This window comes from Macrobrachium nipponense, chromosome 12 (genome assembly GCF_015104395.2).
Source record: "Macrobrachium nipponense isolate FS-2020 chromosome 12, ASM1510439v2, whole genome shotgun sequence".
Taxonomy (NCBI): Eukaryota; Metazoa; Arthropoda; class Malacostraca; order Decapoda; family Palaemonidae; genus Macrobrachium; species Macrobrachium nipponense.
In genome coordinates, this window is record NC_087205.1 from 67,931,613 (window position 1) to 67,949,363 (window position 17,751).

General features: G+C 42.5%; 2 protein-coding genes and 3 long non-coding RNA genes across 5 annotated transcripts in view; 4 read left to right on the plus strand and 1 right to left on the minus strand.

Annotated features, from left to right (window-relative positions):
* The window catches only part of LOC135224576 (ring canal kelch homolog), a gene marked incomplete in the record, with an annotated part of 536,926 nt that overhangs the window by 193,790 nt on the left and 325,385 nt on the right, over nucleotides 1-17,751 (plus strand).
* LOC135224830 (ring canal kelch homolog) overlaps nucleotides 1-17,751 on the minus strand; it is a 120,981-nt gene that overhangs the window by 18,759 nt on the left and 84,471 nt on the right. The gene's annotated exons all lie outside the window — the stretch shown is intronic.
* LOC135224578 (uncharacterized) lies at nucleotides 10,552-11,015 on the plus strand. The gene is made up of 3 exons (XR_010316769.1): nucleotides 10,552-10,581; nucleotides 10,719-10,793; nucleotides 10,923-11,015. It is a non-coding gene; the product is annotated as an uncharacterized LOC135224578 (long non-coding RNA).
* LOC135224579 (uncharacterized) lies at nucleotides 11,543-12,047 on the plus strand. The gene is made up of 3 exons (XR_010316770.1): nucleotides 11,543-11,677; nucleotides 11,823-11,905; nucleotides 12,034-12,047. It is a non-coding gene; the product is annotated as an uncharacterized LOC135224579 (long non-coding RNA).
* On the plus strand, nucleotides 12,365-13,032 carry LOC135224580 (uncharacterized). The gene is made up of 3 exons (XR_010316771.1): nucleotides 12,365-12,449; nucleotides 12,722-12,804; nucleotides 12,950-13,032. It is a non-coding gene; the product is annotated as an uncharacterized LOC135224580 (long non-coding RNA).

Consider the following 17,751-nt stretch of genomic DNA (forward strand, 5'->3'; position numbering starts at 1 on the left):
CAAAAATTGACGATCTGGAGAGAGAAGAGCTTCTCCTGATGGAAGAAATTCTATATGACCCAAGTCTCTAGATAGAGCCGACAGTTCAGATACCCTGGCTTCTACGGCCAGACTTAAAAGAAATAATGTTTTCCTCAGGAGGGGCAAGAAACCGCATGAGTTGTTATCAGTATCTGAGGCCAGTTTGAGAACATCATTTAAGAACCATGACACTGAGCTAGGTCTCTCTGTTGGTCTGAGTCTAGCACAAGCTCTAGGAATAGAAGAAAAATAGGAGTCTGTTAGATCTATTTTAAAACCATACTGGAATATTTTCTTTAGAGCTGATTTAGTGGTAGTAATAGTACTAGCTGCTAAACCTTTCTCAAATAAGGATCTGAAGAAGGAAATAGCCAGGTTGGTAGTCATGGTTTGAGATAGGAATAGGATGTTTTGAGGATTGATATCTGCATCCCTTTTAGCCGCGAACTTCATGAAGTTCATAAAGTTAGGGTTTTGAGAATTCCTGAGGAAGCGAACACTGTCTTCATTTGCACTACTTAAGATAGCCTGGGATTGGGAATCCGTTGAGGTCGGAGACCCAATTCCAGTAGGAGTGGGAACCAGTTGCTCTTGGGCCAATTGGGGGCTACTAGGGCAACTTGTCCCTTGAAAGTCCTGAGTTTGCTCAGAACTTTCAGAAGAAGATTCACTGGAGGAAAGATGTATACTTTCTTCCATTGATTCCAATTTATGGCCATGGCGTCCGTGGCATAAGCCAGAGGGTCCAGGTTGGGAGCCACATAGCAGGGAAGCTTGTGGTTCGACTCTGTGGCGAAAAGATCCACCTGGAGTCCTGGAACCTGCTGGCAGATCCACAGGAACGAACGCCTGTCCAGAGACCACTCCGACTCTAGAGGGACTGAGCGAGACAAGGCGTCTGCTATCACGTTCTTCACTCCCGCTAGGTGAGTGAGGACAGGTGCCATTTGTACTTGGCTACCAGAGAAAATATGGCTATCATGACATGGTTCACATGGCTTGATTTGGAGCCTCCTCTGTTGATGCAGTGCACTACTACTGCGCTGTCTAATACCAGCTTGATGTGAGATCCCTTGGCTGGCAGATGTGAAGCTGATGGAATTGAAGGGACCAAGTCCCTTGTACTTTTTTGTGCTGAGAGTATCCTCCCCATCCGCTTAGTGAAGCATCCGTGTGGATAACTAATGCCGGAGGGGGGAACTGGAGAGGAATTGACTTTGATAAATTCTTGACCTCCGCCCAGGGGCGGAGTCGTTTGCAAAGTATCGCCGGGATGGCTGACAATTTGTCCCGGGACTTGTTGTTTGCTCTCGAGCGCCAGACACGGTTTATGTCTTTTAGTTTTGCTTTCAGTAGAACATCTGTTACTGAGGCAAATTGAAGAGAACCTAGGATTCTTTCCTGGCTTCTCCTTGATGTCTGTTTGCACTTGAGAAATTGCTTGGTTGCTTTGGCTATTTCTTTCCTCTTGGACGCTGGAATTGATAGTGTGTGGGAGTTGAGATCCCACTGAATGCCGAGCCACTGAAAGCAAGAGTCCGGTGTTAGCCTGGACTTGGTTTTGTTTATCTGGAACCCCAGATGTTCCAAAAAATTCGTATTACCTTGACCGTGCTTTGTGGCACACTTCGATGCTTGTGCCCAAATGAGCCAATCGTCCAGATACGCAACTACCATTATCCCCTGGGACCTTAGTTGTTGAACTACTGTCTCTGCCACCTTCGTAAATACCCTGGGGGCCACGTTCAACCCGAAGGGCATTACCTTGAAGGAGAATGCCTGGTTCCCTAGCCTGAAACCTAGGTACGGGCGGAAGTGTCTTGCCACTGGGATATGATAGTATGCGTCTGTAAGATCGATAGAGGTGGTGACGGCCCCACGGGGAAGTAAGGTCCGCACCTGCGAGATAGTCAGCATCTTGAACTTGTCGCAACGAATGAATAAGTTTAGACGGGACAAGTCTAGAATTATTCTTCGTTTGGTTGAGCCTTTCTTTGGCACGCTGAACAAGCGACCTTGAAACTTTAAATGCCTGACTTTTGACACTACTCCTTTCTGAAGGAGCTCTTGGGCATACTCCACCAATTCCGATGTTGGTTGTTGATAGAAGGTCTTGGATGGAGGGGGACCTTTGGTCCAGCTCCATCCTAGTCCTTTGGACACAATGCTCTGTGCCCAATTGCTGAACCCCCCTCTGTGACGATAAAGGAACAGCCTCCCTCCTACCTGAGGGTTCTCACTGACTTGGGGCAGGTCGGAACCCAGCGCCTCCTTGTAGGTGCTTCCCCCAGCTGGTTGCTCTTCCGCCACCTCTCTGGCGAAATGCACCCCTAGCCCTGCTGCCCCTCCCGAACCTGTTAAAAGGTTGGAAAGCTTGGCCTTCGAACACTGGGTTGAAGGCCGGGGAGACCGCAAAGGAGGTAGAAGCCTGGCCCTGAGGAGTCAACAGCAGAAATTGCTGTTGAGGCTGGGCCTTTGAGGTGGAGGGCTGTGCCACTTGGGAGACTGGCACTGCCTGAACTACCTGTTGTTGTTGGGTAGCCTGGAAAGGCTGGAATTTCCTCGGCTTTTTAGGCTTTCTAGCTGAGGAAGTTGACTCAGGCTTCCTTTTGCTTGAAAGGCCCCAACAAACCTTAAGACTCTGGTTGAGTCTTGTTGCCTCGTGCTGAACAGACTTAACTATCAACTCTGGGAAAAGATCAGCACCCCAGATTGAAGCCGCCAGCAACTTGTTAGGTTCATGGCGGATGGTGGCTTCCTGGAAGACTTGTTTTCTACAGTTATGTCTTACCACAACAAAATCATACAAGTCACATTGTACCGTATGGAGATGTGACTTGGCTATTAGCTTGAACAGAGGTTCGTTACCATAGGTCATGGCCGAAACCTCTGTCATAACCAGGGTATTGAGAGACCTCCCTAACCTGGTTCTAGCATCAAACTCAGCCTGGATAAGATTGTCCGGGAGCCTGGGGAGCCTTTCGCTGAATTGTGTTATAGCACAATCCAGCTTTAGCTTCCCTACCGTAAAGGTGGCTGGAAGATCTGACCAGAGGTCTTCCGTACCTGGGAGGAAGAGAGACGTGGGCTCCGTTTCCCGGAGCTGAGGCATCAATTTGTCCCTCATTGCGGCCTGTAGAGTTAACTCCGCCACTTTTGTGGTGAACGGAATGGGGGTCTCTCCGTCCACCACAAAAATGGTAAAGGCGCTCTTGAAGGCTTGCATCCTGGTGTTGATGCACTCCCATTCTTCTAGGCTCCTCAGCCAATCTCGCTGAGCCTGATCCCGACCGAAGATTACGGTCTCTTTGGGGATCTTATCCTCCCTCCTCATAGCTGCCTCCATAAGGCGGGCTTAACCAATGGAGGGGGGTTGCAAGTCAGCTGGGTGGAACTCGAAGTCCTCAAGCCTTCGAGTACCACAAGCCGCCAACGTTAGCATCCCGTCCTTAAAGGGGGCATAGGACGAGATCCTCCAAGGATTGCTCGCTGTATAAGGAGGGAGGGTGTTGTAGTCCGGCATGACCTGAGCAGCCACACCGGGCTGGGGGAGAACTGCCATTGGGTTCTCCCGAAGACCTGCAATCAGGTTCTCCTGACTGGCCAGCCTTTCCGAAATGTTCCGGATCGACTGGCCTGACTCCTCGAAAGAAGATAAGATGTCGGAAAGCATCTCCTGAAACTTATCTTGGACTAAGTTTCCAACTAGGCTCCCCATTTGCTGCATGATGTTTGCAGTGAAGGCCTCTGATTCAAAGGATCTAGGTTCCTGCTTCTCCCTGGGAGTCTTAGGGGGCGTCCCTGTAGAGGTCGAAGGCTCAGGATCAGACAGGAGCTGAGCTTTGTCCCTCGAGGACTTGCCTCTGGACCCTTTAGAGTGAGAAGAAGACGATTTTGGCTTCTCTGCTCCGGGATGGTGAGCCGGAGTCCTATGAGAAGCAGTGGGCGCTGTCTTCTTAGGCAGCGTCTTCTCAAGGGTCTTAGGTTCCTGCTTTCCCTTAACTTTAGGGATAGCTAGAGTGGACTTCGGTCTGAGCGAAAGTTCACTCTCCGAAAATCCTTGGAAGGAAGAGGTAGAAGGGATAGGGGAAGAAGATCCAGAAGGACCCAAGGGAAGCCCTTGGGCCCCTAGCAAACCTGCCTCATCTAACATCCTACCTGTTCCCCCTACCGCCATGGGCTCGAGGTCCAAATTGAGAGTCGCCACATTGTCGATGATTTCTGAGTTTCCCGGGTCTGCCAAGGCTTGAGCCACCTGTGTTGGATGGTGGCGATGTACGGGGGGGGCCGCCGCTGCCGGGTCGACGTAGGAGGTCGTCTTCCCGCCGGGGAAGATCAGAGCAGCCATCTTCTTGTCGAGGATGTAGGGCTGCCCCTTGGTGACGTTCCTCCCGAACCCGCCGACCCAGGCTTTCAAGGTTGTTGACGCGGCGTCCATGACGGCTTGAGCAGCCTGTAAGAGAAGGTTAGTATAAATACTAAGCTAGGGAAACTAAAATTATATGTTTATATATAGATATATCACTTATTAGGACTGTATACATATAGGCCAAATCATATAACAGTTGTTCTCCGGACGGTACTTACTCCGGAGGTAAACTGATCTACTAGATCATAACAAATGGAGCAACTCTCGTGGTGCCAGACCGCTATGTCCCCGAAGCGAATAGCGCAGACAGCATGGGTCCAGCAGACCTCGTGCCCACAGGGGTCCTGTAGGACAGCATTGCATCCAGATTCCTGGCAATGGGTGGCCTGTAAGTGAATAGATACATGAGTATCAACACTGACTAATTGGACTAAGTCCAGGAAGTGATATATTATGACACCGGAGGATACCGGAGTGGTTGACATAGAGGTTAGCCTCCCATTGCTCTCCTGGCGTAAGTAGTGGGTGTCCGATAGAGCTGGTAGACTAGTTTCAGTACGATTCCGGTGTTACCGGAATAAGGAGATTCACCAAACCAGTTACCTGCCTATGTGCTGGAGCGAGGAGTACGAGGACAGCGGGGAGGAGCATGAGGAGGCTAATAAAAACTAATCGAGGGAGCGTAGCTCCGCCGTAACAAAAAACTCGCAGGCAGGTGGAGAACCTGCATGGTGAGCGGGAACTCCGCCTGCTCTTAGCGAAACAGAATAACAAATAATAACAAAAACCAATAAGATGTAAAATAAGGCCAATTATGTGAAAGGCGCATGCGGCGGAGCTTCTCTCAGTCACCACACCTAAGGACTGGCGGAGCCAAGGGGACCCACTGCCGGGTAGGGTGGGGGTGGGGGCAGGGTGGTGGACCGGGGTCGGGGGAGAGAGAGCTGATCGGGACCCGAGGAGGTCCGAGCGCGGTGTCCGAGCTTGGGTTGGCCAGCCGAGCCCGATCGCTAACAGGTAGGACACCCCCTCGGCAACCGAGGGGTGCAAGCGGTAAGGGCTGAGTCAGCCTCGGATGTCCCCCTGCTAACTCCCGTATACCCCCCCGTGTAGTGAGGGGGAAGGGGGAAGAAGGGAGCTCGGATGGTTGCCATGGGCAAACGTGAGCAAGTGGTACTCCCCCCCTTTAGGGAGGTGAAGGAAGCATGGGGACATAGCCGGGTGGCTCATGGCGATCGCCTGGCTCGCTGTGAACGTGGTAGGACCACGCAGTAAGACAGGCCAGGTGGTCTGAGGTGGCCTAGACTACCTCCAACCGTCTCAAGAATGCACAAATAGCCTAATAAAACACGGGGAAGAGAAGATAAATAAACAGATAGAGAGAAAGCAACGTCCTGGATAAGCTAGGCTAGCCGACCCAGAAGGGAGGGCGCCGAACAACTCGGGAGCTGGCCTCTGCTGATATGTAGGTACGGAGGGCGGCAGGCAGGGTGGCAGGACTAAAAGAAAGGGAGTCCGATGTCGTAAAAGAGCCCTAAACGGAATCTAAACAAAGGAACCATGCATGCATGAACGCTGAGCTAAGGGTGATGTAGGCTATGAGCTCAACCGAGCTAGAAATCCCCGTGAGCTAGTAAAGCACAACGTATAATCTTGTACAACGCACAAAATGTAGGTATATATATACTGCTAAATTCAAGCTACAATGGTATGAGAGACCGAAGAAGCATGAAATAATGAAACGTGGGGCAAGCCGCCTGAGACGACTCTATAACCATGCCGAGGAGGGCGCAGTCTTAAAACCTAAATAAAAACGGTTTAACGGACCCTGGCTGGCTAAAATTAAGTGAAACACTTTAGCAGTACTTAACTTAGCTGCGGCGATGGCTTGAAGTTCCATGGTGATAGATAAATCCAAAAAAACGAGCACAAAAACACAGCAAGAAAAAACAAGTGCGTGCAAGATGGTGCTAACGGAAAGGATGACCGCTAGAGGCGCTCATGATGGCGTGGGGAGCGCTAGTAGTAGTAGTAGCTGGTGCGGGCCTTGTGTCGGCCCTCTCAAGTAGGGGGATTTTGTAGAAGGATGGATCTAAATGGTAAGAGACCCGTGGTAGTGGTTTCACTCGCCCCAGAAACCATACCGACACCTTTTTATATAAGGTGAGTGAGTCAGAATACTCTGACATTCATTTTAGTTTTTTTTCTGGTAATGTTAGTAATATTTACCTTAGAAATGTGTGCTAAAAGGACATTTCACAAAGCGACACGGGCCAGCCCAAATCCCTATATATAAGATATATATATATATTATATATATTATATATGTATATATTATATATACATATAGATATAGATATACCATATATATTATATTATATCTATAGATATATATATATATTACAATATAGATATATATACACATATATATCTATATACACATATATAATATATATTATATATATATATATATATATATTATATAATTACATATATTATACATATATATATATATAAGTATATATATATATATATATATATATATATATTTATATATATATATTCTATATACTATATATATATATATAAATAATACATATATATATATATATATATAATATATAATATATCTATATATACTAATATATCTATATACTATATATATATACTCTATATATATATATATATATATATATATATATACTATATATATATAATCATATATACAAGGCGGTCCCCAGGTTACGACGGGGGTTCCGTTCTTAAGAACAAACCCGGAAAAATCGTCGTAAGCCGGAACGACGTTCTTGAAAACATGTCCACAGGGAAAATTTAATACTACTAATTTGCAATTTTTCTTATATATCTGACAGTTTTAGTACCTGAATCTCAAGAAAAGGTTACTGGAAGTTACTTGAAGAAGACTGGGATTTCCTTCATTCTTCCATAATTTTTTCTTTTTTAAATATAAGCTAAAATCTTACTAATTCACTATGGTATTTTCTTAATGAATTGATACTGTTGCTGTATAAATTAATTATTAATATTTGAAAATAGTAAATCATTTATTTATCATACTAAAAAACATACATCTTTGTAGTAGAGAGAGAGAGAGAGATGAGAGAGAGAGACGAGAGAGAGAGAGAGAGAGAGAGAGAGAATTATAGTGATTATTTTTGTTGGAAAATACAGAGAGAGAGAGAGAGAGAGAGAGAGAGAGAAAACTGTGCTAAACTATAAAGGATTCTTATCTTTATCATAGTATGTGTTTTTTAAAAGCGTCGTAAACTCGGAGCGTCGGAAGTGTCAGCGTCGTAACCTCGGAACAAGCGTCGTAACCCAGGGAGGATTTTTCAATGAATATTTAAGAAAAAGCGTCGTAACCTCGGAACGTCGTAAAGCCGGACCCGTTGTAACCCGGGGACCGCCTGTATATATATATACAGGCGGTCCCCGGGTTACGACGGTTCGGCTACGACGTTCCGAGGTTACGACGCTTTTTCTTAAATATTCAATGGAAATTCCGTCCTGGGTTACGACGCTTGTTCCGAGGTTACGACGCTGACGCTTCCGACGCTCCGAGTTAACACGACGCTTTTAAAAAAAACACGCCATTGCTATGATAAAAATCCTTTATAGTTTAGCACAGTACATAATAAAAATATGTTTTTGGTTACATTACAACAAAAATTTTGAGGTTATGATGATTTTTGACACTTTTTTTTTCGTATTTTTTGAATTTTTTTACTGACGCCGCATATGCGGAACTAGTTTGCGGGCGAATGAATACACTAGCTTGGGATGCGCAGTTTAAAACAGTCCAAAAGCGCAAATATAATGAAAAATCATTGCTTGTTTCCAGTACATAATTAAAAAAACTAAGTTTCTGGTTAGATTACAACACAAATTCCAAGGTTACGACGTTTTGTTATGCTTTTTAACGATACCTCATATGCAGAACTAGTTTTTGAGCGGAGATGCATAAATTAATTAACGCTATTAAACTGTATGGTAAATTGACCAAACAACGACCTCGGACGGTCGAGGACGCCAAGCGTAACAATACGAAAGGACGCCACTTCAATCGCGTGCGTGCCTGCATTCCACTAGGTTGTGTGCTGAGACGTTGCTGAAATTCCTTGCCCTTTTAATTTTCGCTAATTTACAATGGCTCCTAAACGCCAAAGTACTTCCTCCGATGATAGTTCATCCAAGAAGAGGAAGGTCATCACGATGGAGGTCAAATATGACGTGATAAAGCGTTCGGAGAAGGGAGAAACTAACACCGAAATAGGCCGTTCTTTAGGCTTGAGCAGGACCACGGTGGTAACCATTGTGAAGGATAAGGAACGTATTCTGAAGCACGTTAAGGATGCTGCACCGATGAAGTCAACGGTGATAAACGAGAAGCAACGTAGCCAGAGCATTGTTGAAATGGAGAAATTGCTCATGATCTGGCTGGAGGACCAGAACCAGCGACGTCCGGTTCCGGTGAGCTTAAGTGTGATCCAGGAGAAGGCTAGAGCGCTGCATGAGGCAGTAGTGAAAAAGTTTGGCGAAGGCAGTGCTGGTGGTGAATTTTCCGCGAGTAGAGGTTGGTTTAACCGTTTTAAGGCTCGTGCAAATTTGCATAATGTGAAGCTGCAAGGTGAAGCTGCTAGTGCTGATAGCGAAGCAGCAGAAAGTTTTCCAGGTGGTTTGGCTGAGATAATTAAGGATGGGGTGGTTACACGGCTGACCAAGTCTTTAATGTGGATGAGACTGGATTATTTTGGAAAAGAATGCCAATCGAACGTACCTTTCCAAGGAGGAGAAGTCAGCAACCTGGCCATAAAGCTGGAAAGGAGCGACTGACTTTGCTGTTGGGTCCAATGCAGTGGTGATTTGAAACTGAAGCCCTTGCTGGTGTATTTGGCCGAGAATCCCAGGGCTTCAAGGCATTTTCAAGAGTCAACTCCTGTGTGGATTTGGTAAATCTAACAAGAAGGCGTGGGTTACCTTAATGGTCCTTCCGAAAGACTTGGTTCAATGACGATTTCGTGCCAGCAGTGGAGCGGTATTTGACTTCGAAGGGTCTGCCTTTTAAGGCCCTCTTAGTCCTGGACAATGCCCCTGGTCACCCTTCAAATTTGAGCGACATGCATCCTAATGTGAAGGTGGTGTACCTCCCACCCAATACCACATCGCTGATACAGCCAATGGACCAGGGAGTAATAGCTAATTTCAAGGCTTACTACCTTAGAAGGACCATACGTTTTGCTTTGAGGGCCATAGAAGCTAACAAGGAGTTGACACTGAAGCAATTCTGGAAGGGCTACAACATTGCAGATGCAGTGAAAGAACATTGCAAGTGCTTGGACGAGGTGAAGACGACCACTTTAAATGGGGCCTGGAGGAGGAAACTGTGTCCACAGTTTGTGCACAGTTTTGAAGGCTTTGACCAGGCAGAAGACGTCGAGACTGTGACGAGGAAGATCGTAGGGCTAAGCAAGAGGCTGCAACTAGATCTTGAACCTGATGATGTAACAGAGCTGCTGGCTTCCCATGGAGAGGAATTGTCTGCAGAGGACTTACTAGAACTTGAACAAACAAATGATTGAGGAAGAGGAGGCGGCACCAGAGCCAAAACCCAGGTCATTAACTGTGAAAGGCTTGTCAGAGGGTTTACTCATCGGAGAGAGCCTTGGCTTCTTTTGAGGCAGAAGACCCTAACGTTTCTAGGTTTGACAAAATCAAGAGAGGAATCATGGATTTGGTGGACTTTCTACAAGGAGACCCTGAAGGAGAAGCAGACGAAGAGAAGTGTGCAGTCCAGGCTTGACACTTTTCTTTCACAAGTCTCCAGTACCACCACCTCCCACTCCTAGTCCTGGTAAGGAATTTCTGAACTGTTTTACTAATTTATGTGTTTACATAGTGTACATATTAAAAATGTGTTAATTTTTTAATGTAACAACTAAATGTAAGAGTAAATTGTAACTTCATTAATTTTCATCATTTGTAATTTTATTGCAGTGGTGAACAGTCCGATCCCCCTGGACAGTTCCAGATCCCCCTGTACTACCTGTGACAGTTCCAGATCCTCTGTACTACCTGTGACAGTTCCAGATCTCCCTGTACCTGTGACATGTTCAGATCCCCCTGTACCTGGACCCTCTGATCAGCCCGCCCACCTGCACGTGTACAATCAGGTAAGCAATTTCATTTTTCTCATTTTCATGTTGGAAATTGTTTACACCCTACATACATACGTACACACTAACTTACATAGTGGTACAATGTGTTTGATGTTGCATAACCTTATTATTATTTTTTTTTTCCATTTCAGACCCCTTTGATAGTGACAGTGACCCAGATGACCCTGAGCCTTTCCATGGTTTTGATGCCTCGCCCTATACATCAGGTAAGGAATCCTTAACAAATTTGTATAAAATGTTTTATAAATTGCTAATAGAAATTTTATTAAAAGTGTACATATGCTACAATTACATCCACCTTATAATATATTTATGTACCCTATCATTCTTTCCAGATGTAGATGTTCCCTCATCAGTTGATACAAGTATCACCTCCCCAGAGCCCAAATCAGTTGATACGAGTAGTATCACCTCTCCCATTCCTTCAGGTAAAAGAATTCTTCATTTTTTAGTATTGAACATACGTATTACACACTACATATGTCAAACAGTAATAAAACAGTGCAGTAGTTACAGTAGTAGTAACTATCATTTTATATATTTTTTATCATTCCAGACTCCAAGCACCTGCCCATCCCACTCCATAGCCCAGCCACCCACTCTCATGTACCATATGGACCATCCCAGTAAGCAAAGCACCACTAGAATTTGGTAAGGACATTTTTTTTTTATTAATGTTTTAATATTACATATGTAATAACCATGTTATGTATGTAACATACATACTATAATCATATGTACTATTACATTATGTACATTATTTACCATTATCATTCCAGACTGGCATGCACCTGTGACTTACATAAACCAGACCTCTACCATAGCCTACATGTCTTCATTTTGCTGGAGGTAAGGAATTCTCAGTTGTGTTTAATGTTTGCATACGTACAATAAATTTTGTACACCTAAGTGGTTACATACTGTCCTTTAATATTAATTCTTCATTCCAGACTGCCCATCATCCTAGCCTGTTATCTGTGATAAAGCACACTGAAGTTAGGTTTGGAATGCATCCTTATCATGAATGCTCTACACCTCCACCTCCATCTCCCACAACCTAGGTAACAGCTTTGAGACTCACTAAAAGTTGGTAAGTTATGTAAGGAATTTCTAAATTAAGTTTTATACTACATGTTATATGTGATATTAAACCACTGTATGGTGCATATTACTGTATGTAACTTACTATGCATAGAGTACTTACTGACATACTAATTATTTTTTGTACATTCCAGAACCCCCTGAATGATGTAGGCTATGGGGCCACATAAGACTTTGTCCATCCAGGGTTACGATGAATGCAAAATATAAACTAAAGGTAAGGAATTAATTAACATACATTAACTCTTTTAGTACTCTTGATATATCTACAGTAATTAACATATGCATTCACAACTTTCTGTAGTGTATATTTTGTACACTAATTTTGTTACTTTTTCCTTCCAGAACCAACATTTTTCACACAAACTCCAGGTTGTTCTACAAAGTGTCATCAAGGGATAACTACTACAAGTAGAAGCACCATTTTTGGATGGAAAAAACCCTTCAGGAAAGTATACGTATCACATGTAACATGTAGTGTAACAAAGTATGAACAGTAAGGTTTTTACATACAGTAGTACATATTACATACGTACATAACTTTTTTTACAGGAATTTCCAACCAAAAGTTTGATTATGTACATATGTACATGTATAAAACCACACTGTACGTATGTTACTGTATGTAACTTACTAAACATACATAACATGACTTAAGCTTTGATACTTTTTTGGTACATTCCAGAAAACCATGACCCCCTCCATGATGCAGGCTATGGGGCCACATAAAACTTTGTCCAGGGTTACTACATAACATAAAGGTAAGGAATTATACATAGTAGTAATTAACATACATTAAGTAAGTTTTATATACTAAAAAAAAAGTGACCAAGATCTCTCACATGGGATAAGTGATCAAGGTCCCTCATGGAATTGGTACTGTACACTCCCTGCTGAACAGGGGTGTAGACCAATCATTTACAATAATGCATACCAGTTGAATTAAATTAAACCACTGTATGGTGCATATTACTGTATGTAACTTACTATGCATAGGAGTACTTACTGACAAATTATTTTTTGTACATTCCAGAACCCCCTGAATGATGTAGGCTATGGGGCCACATAAGACTTTGTCCATCCAGGGTTACATAGCACGACAACTTTAAACTAAAGGTAAGGAATTAATTAACATACATTAACTAAGTTTTATACATGTTATATATGTGATATTAAACCACTGTATGGTGCATATTACTGTATGTAACTTACTATGCATAGAGTACTTACTGACATACTAATTATTTTTTGTACATTCCAGAACCCCCTGAATGATGTAGGCTATGGGGCCACATAAGACTTTGTCCATCCAGGGTTATGATGAATGCAAAATTTAAACTAAAGGGTAAGGGAATTAATTAAAACATTAACTTTTGTAACTCTTGTATTAACTAAAGGTAAGAAATTATAAACTAAAAGTAAGGAATTAATTAACATACATTAACTCTTTTACTCTTGATATCTAATTTACATATTGTATTCAGGACTTTGTGTAGTATTTTGTACTAATTGTGTTATACTTTTACCTTCCAGAGCTACCAGACTGGGATTTTAGTGTACTCCAGGATCTAACAAATACATACGTACTACTACGAAGTGTGCAATGCATAATATATAGTGTTACAGTATAGTGTTAGTGTATACCCTAAGGATTAAGTGTAGTACATTGTGCTTTTAGTGTCACAAGAGTTTAATAAAAGAATTATACCTTCAAGAAACCATCCTTTGCCATTGGAATAACCACACTACACATCATGCAATCTACTTGCATGTCACACAGGTAAGGTCTCTAACTTTTTCTTAGTTTAAGGCATATTTCCAAGTGTCGTTCCGGCTTACGGACGATTTCGGCTTACGACGCGCCTCAAGAACGGAACCCCCCGTCGTAACCCGGGACCTGCCTGTATATATATATATATATATAATATATATATATATATATATATATGATTATATATATATATATTAGCTATATATATTACTATGTATATATATATATATATGTATATATATATATTACGACGGGTTCGGCTTACGACGTTCTGAGGTTAAGACGCTTTTCAATTATATTCATTAAAAATTATTTCCAGGGTTACAACGCCTACAATGCTCACCTGGCAGAAGAAATATAACACCAAAAATGCAAAATAATCAATATTTGAAGGTTTTTTGGATGAAAAATGCAATAAGAATGCAGTTTACATAGTTTTTAATGCACCCAAAGCATTAAAAGTACAGTGGTACCTCGACATACGAAATTGATCAGTTCCGTGGCGGCCTTCGTAACCTGAGCTTCTCGTATCTTGAACCGCATTTTACACGTAAATTGCCTAATTCGTTCCAAGCCCTACAAAAACACCCCATTAAATTTTATAATAAAGCAAAATTGACCAATAAACAATGAAATACAACAATTTGGACCATTCAATACCTAACTTAATACGTACTACTAATATGTATCTGTAAATAAAGTGTATTAGTGCACATGGTATACAAGAAATACTGTACGTACATACGTACGTATGTAGTAAAATGTGGAACCTTACCTTTTGAGTGAGGCTATCTCTGAAAGTGGCGACAGAGGAGGACAAACCGCAGAAAATTTGTTACGTAGTATGTACACTTAACTTAACGAAACACATTAACAAAACCGTAACACTTAACCTTCTGGCAGTTTGCCGTCTCGGTTATCGTATCACCAGCGATTCCTTTGTCCTCAATCAACTGAGGAAGCAGCCTCTCCATCTCATCATGCATGCGACTCCTCTTGTTGGACAAAAAGTCACGCCTTGGAAGGTGTAGCTGCTTTGATGGCTTCCTTCTGCTTAAGGATGGTGCCTATCGTCGACGGATTTTGGCTGTATTCCTTTGCGATCACACTCAACCACATGCTGGCTTCATACTTTTTTATTATCTCCATTTTTGTCTGCATAGAAAGCATCCTCTTCTTTCCGTGAACTTCAGCAACTTTCTTGGGACCCATGACTATACTGTAAGTAATTAAGTTATGTAGTACAGTGGTCCCCCCCATATTCGCAAGGGATCCGTACCAGACCCCCCGTGAATAGTTAGAACCCGCGAATGTTTGGAACCCCTATATAAATGCTAAAAACAGCCTATTTTGTTAGTTAAAACTCAAGAGAAACCACTAAAAATTTTCTTACTTGTTTTTAAAGTTTTATCACAAAAAGTGCATTTTATGATGAAATTGATAAAAAAACCAGGAATTTGTGGAAATTTCTCATAGAAAAATACAGCGAATGCACAAATTTTCCGCGAATAATGCAGGGAAACGTTCCCAAGAGAAACCTGCGAATAATGCAGGGAAACGATAAAGTAGTATAACGAAATCACTAACACGAATTTACGTTAACAAACGAAATCGTATACGTGAACGAACGAATTCCGCGTGCGTACGATAATGCTGGTGCAAAGCAATGGCTGGAGAAGAACACCTTTACGTAGAGCACGATGGGACATATGCTGACCAATAAGAGAGCAGGATCTTATGGCGGTGACTAGCATCAGGGAACCAATGGGAGAGCGGGAGGATGGTGGCGAGTCTACTCAGTTGGCGGCGCGCGAGTTTGAAAATTGTTATCGGTGGTCCGGGCAAATCTCGGGACTTTACAGCAAACAACCTTCGTATCCTGAAACTATTTCGTATGTAGAGCCAAAAAAAATCTTCGTATTTGCTTTCGTAACTCGAATTTTTCGTAAGTTGAGCCTTTCGTATGTCGAGGTACCACTGTAAGCTTTTCTTAAGATATCTGACGATGTTCCGACTTACAACACATCTCAAGAACGGAACCCCCGCACCGTATCCTGGGGACTGCCTCTGTGTGTGTGTGTATTATATATATATATATATATACAGTGGTCCCCCTGTATTCGCAGGGGATGCATACCAGACCCCCCCGTGAATAGTTAGAACCCGCGAATGTTTGGAACCCCTATAAAAATGCTAAAAACAGCCTATTTTGTTAGTTAAAACTCAAGAAAAACCCACTAAAAATTTTCCTACATGGTTTTTTTAATAGTTTTATCACAAAAAGTGCATTTTATGATGAAATTCATAAAAAAGCCCCAGGAATTTGTGGATATTTATCATAGAAAAATACTGCGAATGCGCGAATTTTCCGCGAATAATGCAGGGAACCGTTCCCGAGAGAAATCCGCGAATGTGTGAGTCCGCAAATCTGGAGAACGCGAATACGGGGGGTCCACTGTATGTATATATATATATATATATATATATATATATATATATATATATATGTAGGCACTGAAAGCAGCCCTGTGCAATTTAGGCAGACGCATACACACGCGCACTTTGTCGACCTGTAAAGGAATGCAAAAATTTAGTTACGATATTAAAATGGTGTGTCAGTTTACCTTAGACTTTCTAGTATTTGGTTGCATCAAATTTTTTCTCCTTAGCTGCATTCAGCCATCGGGGTGGAAACACTTTCAATGAGGGTGCTGGACAAATCTCTGGTTCGATACTGTTCCAAGCAGCGATGATGGCTGCTTTGAGTTTCTCGATATTGGAGCAGTCAACCTTCTGCAAACGTTGTTTAATGATCGACCACAGATTTTCAATGGGACTAAAATCAGGGGAATCAGGGGGCCAGTCACTTAAAAGCTCCACACCTCAATCCTGCAACCAGTTCTTAATCAATGGCGTCGTGTAGCACCGTGCGCCGTCTTGCTGAAGGATCGAAGCACCTGTCTCTCAAAGCTCACCCTCTAAATAATAATTTAGCAAAACGTAATTAATGTGCTGGTTCACTCGTTCATTATTTTCAAAAATACACTATTCCCCAACTCCCTCATAACCTACAGAACCCCATACCATCAAAGTTTTCGGGAACTTTTCACGAGGACGAAAAAGTTTGTCATTGCACTTGTTGAGGCGGGGACTTCGCCAAACTTTGGTAGAGGTGCTTGCCAAACAATGAAATGTGGATTCGTCAGTGAACAACACTTGTTTCCAGTTATCAACGTCCCATTTACCAAACCTATTGAAAAAAAACTTTTGTTTCTTCATATGGGCATCAGTTAGCTTGCTCTTCTTAGGAGCCACAACACTCTTGAATCCCAAACTTGCATAACAAGAACGTACTTTACACTTTCCTAAAATTTCAGGATTTTCTTCCCTGAACTGACGAGCGGTGTGAAGGATTAAGCTCTGCTTCCCTTCTCAGAAGCGAAATGGATCCTTCAGACAGCAGGTGGGGCCTCCCAGACTTCTTGGCGAGGAGAGGTACCTCTTTCTTCCCTGACGCCTTGTACAGCGCGACAATGTTCTGAACTGTTTGACGCTTTAAATCGGTCTGCCACACAATTTCAGCGGTATTTAACCCTAATTCAAAACATTGAATGACCCTTACACCATCATCCCTAGAAGTATAAGGACCCACCATTACACATAAAGGCACAGGGAATGGGCAACAAAAGGGCCAACACCGCAAGACAAACAAATCCTGACAGGAGTCCCAGCAAAACAAACTGAGTTACACCACGGCTAATGGGCTACCGATCAGTTATTGTTTCCTTAATCAAGGACACAGTGGAAACAACGAAAGGTGCCAATTAGTAATTTTTTCTCTCGGGCATTTTCCGTGACTAATATGGAGGATTCCTTAAGATGCTCAGTGTCTTTATGCACCCTGCAGGGGTGCAATGACTTTCAGCATCCACTATATATATATACATATAACTGTAATTTCAATTGAAAATTCTTCCCTTCGTCTTTCTTTGTATCCATTTCCGTACCTTCTCTCAACTCCAGAGAAGCTTGGAAGCTGTCAAATATGTCAATGTGACGGAGGGAGCAGTGCTATATAATGGACCATGATTTTAATGGTTTTTATACAATATCTCTCTCTTTTACTGAGATGAAATAATTTTATGATACATGTATAAGTTTATTATTAATATTTTCCACTATTAATACTATAATATGTATAATAACAATAATATAATTGTAATTACAAAATTTATATGCTAGTATTTTAAATATAATAATCTTTCCATTTCACTCTTTTAAATACTGTAGGA